Genomic DNA, 12,134 nt, shown 5'->3' with positions numbered 1-12,134 from the left:
AAAAACACAGATTATTTATTTATTTATTATTTATTTATTTAGAGCTTTTTTTTATACCGACTTTCTTGATACAAATCCAATCAACTTGGTTTACAGAGAACAAAGATCTTAACAGTAACAATAAACATTAAACCATAACTAGATGAAGTAAAAGTTAAATAAAACAAGGGAATACATGTGTGAATTGAAAATGTAGAGGGGGAGAAATTGATACTAAATACTAAATACAGATATGTATGTGGGGAGGCTTGAATGGTCTACCTCTAAACTTTTAAAGATTGTGCTCTCGCAGCCAGTTTCCCCTCTGCAGGATTTGCAAAACAAGATCTTTTAGTTTTAGCCTTCCAGTCCATCCTGGATGCTTAGAGTCCTGCGTTACTTATAGGGTATCCAGCAGCCTCTGGAGCAACCATGGTCCCAACATTTGTAGCAAACTCACATATGCAACCAATATGGGTCTCTGTGATGCTGGTCTCTGCAACCATATGCACTCTGGAGTTTGCAAGATTTTATTTATTTATTTAACACTTTTCTATACCGACCTTCATGGTAGGGACCATATCAGGTCGGTTTACATCAAAAAGGGGGAACTGTAACGAAACCATAGGTTTCGTTACAGTTCCCCTTTTGCCTCTCCTTCAGGAAAAAGTAAAGAAAAACTCTAAGAGTGAAACAAACACAGGCAGCCCTTTATTAGGGGACCAGAGTGGTTGCATTCTGCAGTAGTCTAATACCAAGGCCCAGCTACAGAAATAATCTCAGAAAATACAGTCCTTCCTCAGTGTCTCAACCAGTAATAAGATTGTCACTTCCTAGTGAACGCTACTGAAAAACTGTGTCCATCAATGCATCCTTCCCCGGAGGGGGGAAGAAGAGAGAAAGAAAACAAACAAACAAAAAATTATGCAGTTTTGTTAACCACTGCCAAACTCTATTCCTATTATTAGATCTCCCAAATAGCCTCTGGTGGGGAATGATTGACCTTAAGCACAACTTACCCCCTTCTACCCACAGGAAACCTATACCCTTTAGCTATCAGGCCCAACAATCCAAACTAAAACAAAGACCAGAGTAAATGAAAAACAGCAGCAAGGGAAAAATAAGTAGTCCAAAATTTGTACTTCCCTCAGTAGGGTATGAACAAGGTTCCTCTGATCTGCTCCTCAGTCAGACGCCGTGGATTCCTCTTCCAGGAAATTCCAGTTCCATCTCCTCCTCCTCTCCTTCTAACTCCCTTTCCTGTTTCACCTCTGCCTCTAACATTCTGGCTTCTGGCCACAGAGAAGTGGTGGTAACCCGGTGCCAGGACCTTCTGGCGTTTGCCTCGGTTTTTGAGGAAAGAAGAATTTCGTTGTGAAGCTCTGGGAGAAAGCATTTGGCTGCCCCTCTTTTTCTCCTGAAGAAAGGAAATCTGGAACTGCTTGCTCCAGAGTGGAGGATCCCTTCCATCAGGGATTCGTCTGAGAGGAAAAGATAACAAGGAAGATCTACCAACTGTGAGTAAAGAACCATTTGAGATCTTTGAAGACCTCCATCAGGTGTCTTCAGCCCTGGGGAGAGAGAGAGAATTGCAACGCTCTGTGCAGAGACTGCAATTATACCTTGTACCAGTTTTGGAAGGGGTTTTTCTGCCCAACTGAAGGATACCCCGCCCACCTGGGAGCTCCACTTAGCCAAGGCCTGGAGGATGGATGTTTCCCTGATCCTGGAGCTGAGACGCCTGTAACAAAAGAGAAAGTTGTGGTGCTGAGGATTAAGTTTATTGTGACATATTTCATCTGATTTCCCATCAGTAAAGACTTTAATTTTGGACATTAAACCAGTGGCTCCAGTGTATTTCTTTGGCAAGCATAGCACACACAGTACTCCTACTCCAGGGACAAGAAAAGTAACAAAAGAGTCACCCCCTGTCACTCTGGGCTCTGAACCTTATGTCTTTCTCCCCTCCCCAAACAAAGAATCCAGACCCTGGGGGAAAGAGATTTTGTGCAGCAGTTAGCCAGGAGTGGTTCCAACCCCGAAGGGACACTAATATCTTTTATGGCCCCCATCGGAGTGCAGTAAGCTCTCCGGGATGGGGGTTACATAAAGAATTACTTCTTATACTCGGTTAGAACCAAGGTTAAATCTGATCAAAATAATTTATCTGTCTTTTGGTGAGCTCCCATGACACAAGGAAGGAACTGAAGTCCCACAGTGCTGCTCCTTCATCTGAAGATCAGGTGCGATGAAACTCCCTGAAGACTGTCTACACTGGACAGAACTGGACCTCGACGCGGGCTCTCTCAGCCCCTCTCCACTCACTGCAAACGTTACTACATATTCTTAACCTCTCTAATAAAATTGAATCAAAACTTGATTGTTTTCATCTGAACATAACAGGTCTTCCAAAAAAAGGGGTCTTTATGGCGTTGTCATAGGGCGTGCGCTGCCTTTACTATGGCAATAAGCTAAATTATAAATAACGAAAAGAGAACTTTCTACTAGTAGTACAGCTAATTTCACTGTTACAATTCTGTTAACAGTTATTACCAAAAACTTCTCACAGTTATCGGGACATTAATATATCAACAGTTATACTATGAGATTACAAGCTTGTAATTATTATATATAGTATATATATATATATATATCAAGTGCACCTCGATATGTTGCCTACATATATTACATTCTGTGAGCTCCAGAAGGCCGCTGTCTTTGGCACATGGTAAGTCTTACAAAAAAACAAAACAAAACCCTATCAGTAAATTTGAGAGATTGAGATCATGTACAACATACCCTGGCTTAAGAGTGAGGTTCATTCCAGCCATGATAGGGGCAAAACAAACACTGACAGTGATAACCTGAACGTCAAAAAAGTTTTGAAGGGTGCTCAAATCAGCATGGCACCAGGTCATACAGTCCTTATGGCACCAGTGTGTGTTTAATCATTGCCCTCCTTAATAGTTCAAAACTGCGCTTCAGAAATTTTTCACACGTGCTCAACCGGTCAACAACATAAATAAAAATAAATTAAAAAACATAAATTAAAATAAATTAAAAAATCTTCTAGCCTTTACAGAGGTCAATATTCAGGCCTATCCAGATAACTTAAACCTGATATGCAATGATGCAGCCAGGCCGCTGAATATACCCAGTTAAAACCAAGGATAGACATGACCTGCAGCATGATCAGACTTATCCAGATATCTTACCTGGATAACACTGAATATCAATGCTGTCTGGCTAAGTTATTAAAGCTAAGTTAGCCCTGCCCCCAAACTCCCCTCGGAATGCCTCTGATTTATCTGGGCAAGTTTCACCCAGCTAAAAACCTCCTCAGCTCTTTCAGTGACGGCTAGTGCCGTGGCAAATTCATATCCCTTGGTTTGTCTGGCTAAGTCCCAAATACAGTGTTTAAGAAAAATTATATGTAGTACTAAGCTCTCAAATTGCTTTTCACACTGTAAGGACACAACACAAATAATACAATCCAACACTCTCTTCTCTCAGCTCCTTTGCCCTTTCCTTAAAACCCCTTAAATAAATAAATAAATAGATAAATTAACTTTTTACAGTATTTTTGGATAAACGGTATGAAATTTCTAACCACCCATTTTGGGAGCAATTTAAAAACAGTCTGTCCAGGTGCTCAGGTGCATGGATCTTGTACCTAATTGTCAAAGAGAATGTCCATGCATACTTTCCCTTTGAAAACTGCCCCAGGCATACGTTATCCGCTGACTTTGTACTTGCTGCTCATGCAGGTAAAATTCTATGGAAAATAGCACACTTAGATTTGGAAATACAATCTACACGTGTTTTTTTCCAGTCCCACCCATACCACACCCCTAGGAACAACTCCCCTGAATGAAGCTAACAGTGCACATTTTGTGAGTGTGCATACATTTAGCCTCTGGGGAATGAGTCAGTTTTCAAAAATGGCATTCTACACGGGTAAATAACTTTTTTACTCATGCAAATGCCCTGCATATTAATGAGTTACAGTTGGAAGTTGGAGGGAGGTTTCACCATGAATGAAGAAATACTTCTTTCCCAAGAGGGCAATAGATACCTGGAACAGCTTCCCAGTGGAGGTGGTGGAAGCTAATACAGTGAAAGAATTACACATGCTTGGGACAAACTGACAGTGATAGGAAAAGGGTTCAGAGGTTGGGTGAAGGACATGAAGGGGGGGGGGGGGGGTGAGAGGCCTGAATGTTGGGTTAATGTATGCTCATCGACCCAGAATGCCAGAGACCAATGAGAATCTTACATACTCAACTAACTTACAGGCCGCACGTTTTCCCTTACCCCTTATTCAGTAAGGGGCCGAAAACACGCGTCCAACCCGCTGAACCTAATAGGGCCCTCAACATGCAAATGCATGTTGATGGCCCTATTAGGTATTCCCGCGCGATTCAGAAAACAAAATGTGCAGCCAAGCCGCACATTTTGCTTTCAGAAATTAGCGCCTACCCAAAGGTAGGCGCTAATTTCTTCCGGCACTGGGAAAGTGCACAGAAAAGCTGTAAAAACTGCTTTTCTGTGCATCTTCCGACTTAATATCGTGGCGATATTAAGTCGGAAGTCCCAAAGGGTAAAAAAAAGTAAAAAAAAAAATTTGAAGTCGGCCTGCGGCTGTCGTGTTGAAAACCGGATGCTCAATTTTGCCGGCGTCTGGTTTCCGAGCCCGTGGCTGTCAGCGGGCTCGAGAACCGACACCGGCAAAATTAAGCGTCGGCTGTCAAACCTGCTGACAGCCACCGCTCTGGGCCAAAAGGAGGCGCTAGGGACGTGCTAGTTTCCCTAGCGCCTCCTTTTGCCCGTTTCTACCGCCGGGCCTCATTTAAATACTGAATCACGCGCATAGGCCTGTGCGTGCACCGGGGTGCGGGCATTCGACCGCTCTCCCGCGGACTTTACTGAATCAGCCCATTAGATAGTGGGGGTCCTACGGACCACCAAATGTATACAACTGACAGCTGGGGAATATCCTTAGTTGGAGCAGTTAAAACAACCAGGCAAGCTAGGTGAGTGTATTGTATAGGTCATCATCAGGGCCAGTGGTAGCTTTTTTGCTGATCTTTGCGAACAATTACTGTGCTGCCCCCCCTCTCCGATTCATTCAGTCTCTTTCCTGGGCCTGTCAAATAAAGCCCAGCTCCCTCCTGCAATCTATATTTTTGAACACTGATATGCCCTCCCTTCCCCAGAACCCATGGATTGGGAAGGGTATTAGGTACCCTAGGCAAACCTTACAGCCTTGTACACATGCCACCCCCCCCACCACACACACACACACACACACACTTCCACACTCTTTACAGACACACACAGTTAAATTATGCATTTATAACTAATTTTCCATGATAAAGAACATTCAAAAGTACAGTCTTCTGAGGCAAAAATATATTATATTTGCATGCACTGCTGTGGTGCCAATCAGAAAACTGCATAAAAGACGCTTGGAACTCCTATGGAATTAGACTTTTTGTAATGCTTGTTGGATGTGGGCTTGGCCTTCAGGAAGCTATGAATAAACCGAATTTCCATACAATATAGTAAACCTCCCATACCAAAACAATCTTATCTATGAAAAGGCAACACTGCACATATTACTCCAGGCCCTAGAACACCAATAAAACTCTTATTAGGAAACCAGGCTGCTCTAGATCCCTACACAGAAATTACATGCCAGCAAAATACATCCCCTCTGTCACATATGCGGAACACAGACAGACCCACATCAAATACAGAATAAAGAGATCAGAAAGTATAAATAGAAATGTGCTGAGAAGAACTGTACTGGAACTCATAAAAAACAGCCTCAACATGCAGAGCAACAATGGAAAACCAGAAATATTACCATTCTTCATAAAACATTAAATAACAAAATCAAGAAATATAAAACATCAATCATAAACAGAATAAATATTTCAAACCAGTTAATGGCTAGAATATCGAAAATTTCTTAAACACCAATAAAATATTTCAAAACATCTGATGAATAAAAAATCCAATAATTAAAAAATGTTCTATTCCCCCTCCCCCCAAAATTAAATATTTCAAAAGAGCAGAAACATCAAATTACACCCAATAATTAAAACTAATAATAATTTTAAAATCTCCTGCTCTCCAGACCTCTGATCATTTGATTTCAGTCACCCTGAGATCATCGTGGATTGGGGGAGGTAGGGCCGTAAAATTTTATCTTCCCTCTCACACACACGCACAATAACACATTCATTCTCTCACACATTCTCTCTCTCATATACACAGGCTCCTTCTCCCTCACAGATATATTATGTATGTGTATGTGTGCCTATGAGAGCGTATATGTGACACATAGGCTCTCACAGATACACAAACACACACACAAGCACACAGGCTCTCACACAGGCACATTCACTGTCACACAGGCACTCACACAGACAAACACACAGTTTCTCACACAGACTCAGAGACACGCGCACATACACACAGGCTCTCACAGACACACATATATAAGCTCAAACACACATGGTGGATGAGCTCCACCATGGCCCCACGGCCTCCTGCTGTCGTTGGGCCATGTTGAATGATCTCCACCACGGCCCCGCAGGCCATCTGTTGTCTTTGGGCCGTGGTGAGATGACCTCCACCACAGCCCACCAACTTTCCTGCATGTGAGGAGGGGAGCAGCATAAGCAGTGTGCGCCCGTGGAAAATGTTGTGCATGCATGCAAAGGAGCACCGGGCCTCTCATTTTCAGCTGCCGGTGGGTTAGGCTCTGCTGGCGGCCGGGTGGCCTCTCCTGCTGCCGCCGGCCCACTGCCCTCCCCTGGTGTGCCGTCCCATGCAAATGCACAGTATGCTGCACACCCAGTCGTGCCAGGCCTGGTCATTATCTACTATGTTTCTATGTTTTCATCATTTACATGTATGAGTATGATAGTAGCATGCAAAATCATGTCAACTTACTTAGATTCATAGTAGCAGGAATTATTAAATAGAAAAAACATTCAGAATCTTAATGCACTAGTATTTTTTTACTCAAGAATAAAATATATATCTAAACAAAATGAGAACATGCAATATTTTGACTACTTAACCGGTCACTAAAATATTTCATTAGCACCGCTCCTTAATCAGTATTGTTGTATGCTGCAGCATTAGAGACTGTGCTTAGCTGCCTTCGATCAGAGACAGTCAGAAAGGATAGGAAAGGGAGGAAAAAAGGGAAAGAGAAAAGAGAACAAGGAGGAAGAAAGAAAGAGAGTCAAGATGATGGAATGGAGAGGACCAGATATAGGTGACATCGAAGGGGGAAGAGAGGTCAGGAATGGAAAGCAGAGAAGGGAGAAATGGGGAAGGGGATAGCTGGTGGAAGGAAGTGGTAGGAGAGGAGAAATGTTGGTAGGATGACAATTGGGGAAGTGAGAGAGAGCGAGAGTGGGAGGGATACAAGTATGGTGGAAGCGAGGGTTGGATTAGCAGGGGAAAAGGCAAGTGGGATGGAAGGTTGGGTAGTGAGGCTGCATGAATGGAAAGGTAGGGAGTGAAGCTGGAAAAAAAGGATAAAATAACCTGCAAGATAAATCAAATAGGATAGACAGGGAACAAGAGAGTTTGGAAAGAAAAGAGAAAGAATAGTAGGGGGATTGGAGGCAGCAAGAGAAAAGGTATCTTTAAGAGTCAATGAAAGAAGGTGTGAGAGGAGGGGAGAAGACAGATAAATGAGAAGAAAGGAATGAAAATTGAAAAAAAGATAAAACAGAAACCAAGAAAAGAATGAAAGAAAACAAAAAAAGAATACAATAAAATATCCAGACACACCTGAAAGTTTGGAAAATGACTTTAGTTTCACAACGGGTACTAGTTTTATGTGTGAATTCTATGCGATTTTCTGTAAATGTGCTGCTGTATTTACAAATCTTTGCTGCAGAATTTTCTAACCCTTGATGCAGAATTTACCCCTGAGTTGGCAAAACTAAATATCCAGCACATATTGCACTAATTAGCCCTTTTGGTCAGAGATGTTGTGTTAATGCTAATCAGTTCTTGTGGTTGTTTTTTTTAATTACAGTATAGCACAGATGTAAAGAAAGACAGTCTGGCTATTTCTTCCATATCATTTACATCTGGCTTTCTGTTTGCTTTAGGAATTTAAAGCAAGTTGTAAAACCACTGTAATCCGTTTTAAAACAACAGCTCGTTCCTTTAATCCTGCTATGCCCAGGAGCTGAACAACAATACCTAACCCTTGTTCTGAGATCCCCTCTAATCTGGTTGCCATTGTTGGTATTTTTCTTTTTTCTTCCTACTTAGAACCATAAGAACTGTCAAGAAAGGGGATTCTTTATGAGGTTCAAGCCAACTGTTTACTAACAATTATTACAGGCTAAGCCATGACAAAATGCCATAATTATTGCGAAGAGTAGAATCAACTTTCAAATTCAAAACAGATATAGCTGTTAAGTGGCCAGGAATTGTTAGATGTTATTTTGCATTCTTTGTTACAGACGTCAAAGAGAGCATAGAGGGGGTGCAGGGTCCATCTGCATTCTTGTCGGGAGTTCATAGAAGTTTTCACATCTGTGCACAAGGCTGCCAGCAATTGGGGGAATATTGCAAATGGAAGGACTTATGCACATAAGGCCGGCCGTCAGTCTGCCGGCAGAGTGCAGGGCTCGTCAAAAGAAGGGGCAGAGCAGAACAGGGCACATAGACAGGGCTGGTGCAAGGGTCTGTAGCACCTTAGGAAGACCAATGTAACACCCACCCTGAGTTGAATGTGCCCTCTGACAGTGGTAGATATATAGAATGGAACCCTCATGTACCCCAGAGACACCACCTTAGGTGGCCACCTAATCCTGCCTAATGATCATACCAGCCCTGCACATAGACCATTGGGATCCTCTGTGTATTCCAAAAAGGAGAAGACCTATCCCAACTTGTTATTATTAGATTTTGAACCAGTTAGAATTATGGGAAAAGAACAAAAAAATAAAGCCATCCACTTTGCTTTGGTTTCACTGATTATGTTACAACACATATTCCTGAAAAAGGTCAAACTAGAAGCAATGCTGGCGGCTTGCACCAGAGTTTGTTCAGAGGTGCTTCTTTTAAGGCCGAATATATTTTTGCATGCTACTAGGACAAATTCTAAAAGCTATTTAAAGACAAAAAGATTACTAAAACATGCAAACGTGGTTTAGAGTATCTTCAGTGCATAAACACTACAAAGCCTATTCATCACTTGTGGTATCAGAAATAACCTACTGTACGCCAAGCACTTCTTAAACTACATTTCTATAGTTCATTCATATTTCTAGTATCTAGTTGTATTATATATGACCAAGTGAAAAACTCTATGGTGTTCCCAACCTCTGACCCTGGTGCAAGATGCACATTCCTTCCAATCTGAAGGCAGGAAGGTTTCGATCTTTGGGCTCACCTATAATTTGTGCACCATAAATGTGGACTGAAGTCAGTGGGGACTTTTTAATGACAGTGCTGTCTATAACAGTATCATCAAGCAAGACATTGGCATAAATCATTGGCACTTTGCAAAGTGTCACTTCTGTCAACCTCTCAGTGATGTGATCTTTAGTCTTTCAAATCTATAGACTGGCATTTGGATCAGCTAAGCATCTTATGTCTTGTCTTGCATATTAAACCTGCTTTAGCCAATATCTAAATGCTGAAGCAATGCTTGTTTTAAAATATTGTTTCAGCAATTAGCATAATACAACCCAACTACTCTATATCTTTTCATTAGGGCACAGTTATACAGACTGAATGTGTGTGATGAATTTGAAATTAGCTCAGTAATCAATAAGAATAACTTGCTATTTGTTTTAGACAAATAATACAAAATGTGACTGAAAAATATGCAAGCAAAAATCAGACATCATGGGAGCCTATGTACTAGTACATCAGTCAAGAAAGGATTTAAGTTAGTCCAATAAAAAAAAACCTAGTGATTAGAGTAGCAGTTTGAGAAACTGGAAAGTCAGGGTTTGAATCCTTCTGCTTCCCCAAATGCTCCTTGTGACCTTGGGCAAGTCATTTCACCAACCATTGCCTCAGGTACAACTTAGACTGTAAGTCTGTCTGGGCAGGGAAATAACTACAGCATCTGGATTGAAGCATATCATGAGCTCAGATTTGGAAAAGATGAGAAATTAAATCTAATTTTTTTGTTTTTTGTTTTTTTTTTTACCTATATTTCCCATAAACAGAAAATGAAAAAAAACCAAAAACCCCTTTAGTACATCACACCCCCAAAATAGCTGTTTCTATAATAATTTATCAGTAAGCATAACATGAACCTTTATTTATCAGTCATTAAATCAGAAGCTTGTAGATCTGCTCTGGAAAGAACGAGAGTTATGACAGTGTTAAAAAAATATATATCTTGCCCCTTTCCACCTCACACATAGGATGAACTAAATGTATTTCAAGGAGAATTTCAACATCCCTGACTCAGCAAGCTGCGCTATACTGAAATGCTGCCCAAGCATTAAATCATGTTTTGTTTGTTTTTTTCCTAATATGGGGCAGGATAGAGACCTTTTCCAGATGTTATGTACCCGAATGCCTTCTCCTACTGATCCAATCAGGATGCTGCTCTGAGGTCATGTGGCACCAGGAGTCTCAGCAGGGGAGCTGAAATGCCCACCAGGAAGAAAATAAATGTTCAACCTACTAAGAATTATAGAAACAAGGAGGTACATTTTCAGGGACTTTTGTCCCACTAGTTTGGATTTATCCAGGCAAAGGGCTCCATTTCAACATCCAGTTGTGTTCATCACCCAGGATTTTGCCAGCTATTTATCCAGCTAAAAAGTTAGCTGAATAAGTTGGGACAGTGGTGTTCCTGGGCAGAATCAGTTATCCAGCTAACTTACAGGGTCATTTTCTAAAATGCAATGGGCCGTTATCATGTGCGTTATTGCACGTGATAATGCCCTAACGCATGCGATAAGGGGCATATCGCAGGGGTAAAATTTAAACTGGGTTAGGGGTGGAGTTAAGGAGGAGTTTGGGTGTAAGGGTAATGAGGTGGCAGCACCGCTGCCGGTGATAATGTTTTAGACATTATCACCGGCAGTAGCGTGGGAAATAGCACCACCTTTTGCCATGGCGCTATGGGGGCGAGAGTGTGCGGCACGGCCTCACCCGCAGCAGGCGAAACCACACCGCCACAATGCGGCCGGCTGCACGCTAGCGCCCCGCCCCTTTTTTCATGGCAGCTTCTCATTCCGCTACATCTATAGCGGAATGATGAATCTAGGCCTTAGCCGGATAAACACCGATATTTAGCATTATCCGGCTAAGCCCTAGATTCATCAAAATGCTATAAATATAAATATAGTGGAAATAGCACCTGCGATAAAAAAGGGGGCATGGTTAGGCTAATTTGATTTCTCTGCTCCTGCAATTTCCACAACACGCACTACATTTATTGAACCTGTGTGTTACCAACTGAAAAAGGTTTTATCATGTTTGGACTGCTGGAGAGAGAGAGAGAGAAAGAGAGAGAGAGAGAGAGAGAGAGAGAGAGAGAGACACTCTGTAGAGGCCAACAAGCTAGGTAGAGAGTACAATGTACAAATCAACTCCTGTTTTACCTTTCATCACTCTAAATGACAATCTTCATTGATGTCGACTTTGCTGTCTGTAACTCTGACTGTGTGTGTAAAACCTACCCCCCCCCCCCCCAACCTCACCCTGAGTTACTAGTGCCCCCTCTTACAGTGGTATAAATAGGCATCTTACATAGAGCTTCTACAGAAGTTCTCTCTCTCTCTTTCATATAAATAGACCAATAACTTTACAACTGCATGAAATCCGTCCTAAAGTTAGCTAGATAAACTTAGCAGGTATGTCACTGAATGAATTTACATAGCTGGACTCCTCAATACTGAATATCAGCCCAACAAGCTTTCTTTCTTTATATTCCACTTTTCAGCACTTCATAGCAGATTACCTTTGAAAGTATTTGTCCATCTGAGAATATTTAACACTGTTATTTTCTTTTTACTTATGTTCTTTTTTTACTTATGCTTCTTTTTCCCTGAACAGTATCCCAGTAAAACAAAGGATATGATGATTATTTTACATACTCGCTGTTCCCAGCTTACAGCAGGAACATCTTGTACAATAAT

At 41.6% G+C, this 12,134-nt stretch overlaps 1 long non-coding RNA gene across 1 annotated transcript in view; it reads right to left on the bottom strand.

Annotated features, from left to right (window-relative positions):
* Positions 1 to 1,311: 1,311 nt before the first annotated feature.
* Positions 1,312 to 12,134, bottom strand: part of LOC115084366 — a 33,904-nt gene continuing 23,081 nt past the window's right edge. The window contains exon 4 of the long non-coding RNA XR_003854533.1: positions 1,312 to 1,720. This is a non-coding gene — a long non-coding RNA (uncharacterized LOC115084366). The remainder of the gene's footprint in view (positions 1,721 to 12,134) is intronic.

The sequence above is a fragment of the Rhinatrema bivittatum genome, chromosome 2 (assembly GCF_901001135.1).
Source record: "Rhinatrema bivittatum chromosome 2, aRhiBiv1.1, whole genome shotgun sequence".
Classification (NCBI taxonomy): Eukaryota; Metazoa; Chordata; class Amphibia; order Gymnophiona; family Rhinatrematidae; genus Rhinatrema; species Rhinatrema bivittatum.
Note: the sequence above shows the minus strand (reverse complement) of the source record. Positions and strands in the feature narration are given on the sequence as shown.